Genomic DNA, 2,553 nt, shown 5'->3' on the forward strand with positions numbered 1-2,553 from the left:
TTGGAATGTCAGCAGTGTAGAGCAGATACAGGAGAGGTCCTAATACGCTACCTTGTGGAACTCCAGCCGAGATATTTTTAATGTCGAGAACGCCATTTCGTGCGATACTCTAAATTTTCTTCCGAATAAATATGACTCCAGTAATTGACAATAGTTACGCGGTAACAATTTGCTCATCTTACAGATTAATCCCAAATGCCAAACCCGATCAAAAGCTTGTGAGACATCCAAGAATATTGCAGGGCAGTATTTCTTTTCTTCAAACGCTTTTTCAATAGCCGCAGTTACTCTGTGCACTTGATCGATAGTTGAATGGTGATTTCGAAAACCAAACTGGAAATCTGGTATTGTTACCAAATGTTTAACACGTTTATATATCAGCTTCTCAAATAGCTTTGATATTGCAGGTAGTAGCGAAATAGGCCTGTAAGATTCGACTTGTTCAGCAGGTTTGTCAGGTTTTTTGAGCATAATTATTTGTGCAACTTTAAAGCATTCCGGGACATGCTTTAGCCTTAAACAGGAATTAAATATATATGTCAACATGATGATTGCTTTTCGTGTTACCCAATATAATACACAATTAATAATAAGGAATGCCAACTGTAGTGTGTACCGCTTGGTAAAGGATCGATATATATCTAAAATCAAATACAAAAAATTACAATACAAAGAAATATACAAAAGAATTGCAAAAATTATAGATTAATACAAGCCTTCACTAATTCTAAATCGTTTAATATGAATACATCTATAATTAATCGATTTCTTCTAAGTTCGCAATCCACTTTTGAAACACGACACATCATAAATCGAATATAAATATAATCGTCATCACTCATCGAACACAAATCCAATTTATATAAAAAAGTGATAAAATATTATAGTAACAGTAATGTTTATTTAAATGGTAATAAATTTATAGAGAAGTTTATTTAAGATTAAAATTCAAATCTGATAACACATACAAAAAACTGCCAAATATAGATTTTTATACGACAATCGTAGTATATATTTCAACGAAAAGGTATATTTAAGGCAATACGCACAGTAACAATGTTTAATAAAATAAAAATAAAATCAGTGCTTTTAATTGCAATATGCTTTATTTTGAGTGGTAAGTAAAATGAATTATCAATTCCTTTATATTAGCAATTTATTATATTATTTATAAATTTATTTCAGGTGTTCATTCAACTTGCATTTATTTTAAAGACTATTCCTCTAAAGATACTGGAAAGTTCTGTTTTGAGCCAATACATAAATAAAACTCCTTACACACGACGATACATTTTCAGAAATATCTAATATGTAGGCAATAAATATATGTTTAAATTAAATTGATAATGAAATAAATATATTAGAATTATTTGCATATATTTATTATTTATCAAAAAATATGTCATTAAATATCCTTAAATAAATTAGATTGGCATATAATTCCTTTTATATACATTTATAGAGTAATTATATTAATAATAATAAAATATTCATTGATACGTTCAAGTTGAGATGAGTATTGTTGGATGTTTTGTTACGTTGTGAATAACAAAAAAAAACAAATACACTCCCAGCTAAAAGAGGCATTTTTAAAGGAGACACATTAAGTTTTTTTTCGTTCTGCATTGCGATGCAAATATTTAACGAAATATAGAAAAATAATAACACAAAATTAAACTAAACTATTTATTATAAATGGATTATCTTAAACTAATAGCTGGTACACAGAATCAATTACACCAAATGCCGAAAATCGTTGAATAGTTTATCATCAGCGTAACTCAAGAAAATCTCCAACAACATCCTTTTAAATCGAAGGATGAATGGATAATAGAAGCAATAGAAGGGCATAACGTTTTCAAATGTCTAATGACAAAGCAGGCTCAGCGAATCGACCAACTGAACAATAAAATTTTCCTTTTGTGTTATAAAATAGCATAAACCCATATTCAAATCCTACAAAGGCGAGTTAGAACTTCATTGACCAGCAGATAAAGACATCATCCTAAAAGGGCTCTTAAAAGAACAATTGTCACCTTGAAACTTTGGAGGAACGGAATTAATAGATATCAGCAAACTACTTTGTCAACCAAACCAAAAATCCGAAACATCACTGCTATGTAAGGCAATATGCCAATCCAATAGCTTTACTACTTCACCTTTAAAAAAACAGCATTAAAAATATTATTTTGAAACGAATGAAGAGGAATAGAAGCCTGGAAAAGGAAACCGGTACACGGAAGGCATCCAAGAGCGAGGCTTGTCAGGATAATGTCGACATTGTATACAATTGGTTGATATAAGGGCGATGATTCCTGAAACAGGGGGTCAACAATAATTATAGTCTCTTCAAAACAGCAATGAATTCACATCATCTGAAGTGATGACGTCAAGATATGGCAATGTTCCCGGATCAACTCAGAGTTTTAGTCCATTTTGGCTATGATGAACAAAATTATAATCTAAATTAAATAGTGAAATTGTTAGAAATAAAACAAAATAGTATTATATTAAAAACTACTGTTATAAAATATAATTTATTCAAACAATACA

At 29.9% G+C, this 2,553-nt stretch overlaps 1 long non-coding RNA gene across 1 annotated transcript; it reads left to right on the plus strand.

The window, feature by feature from the left end:
* The first annotated feature begins 1,017 nt into the window (after positions 1-1,017).
* LOC143193982 (uncharacterized) lies at positions 1,018-1,369 on the plus strand. Its single transcript, XR_013005155.1, has 2 exons — positions 1,018-1,117; positions 1,186-1,369. It is a non-coding gene; the product is annotated as an uncharacterized LOC143193982 (long non-coding RNA).
* Positions 1,370-2,553: the final 1,184 nt, after the last annotated feature.

The sequence above is a fragment of the Rhynchophorus ferrugineus genome, unplaced genomic scaffold, assembly GCF_030347505.1.
Source record: "Rhynchophorus ferrugineus isolate W39M unplaced genomic scaffold, kcgeb_rfMv2 rfM1, whole genome shotgun sequence".
In the NCBI taxonomy this organism is placed as follows: domain Eukaryota; kingdom Metazoa; phylum Arthropoda; class Insecta; order Coleoptera; family Curculionidae; genus Rhynchophorus; species Rhynchophorus ferrugineus.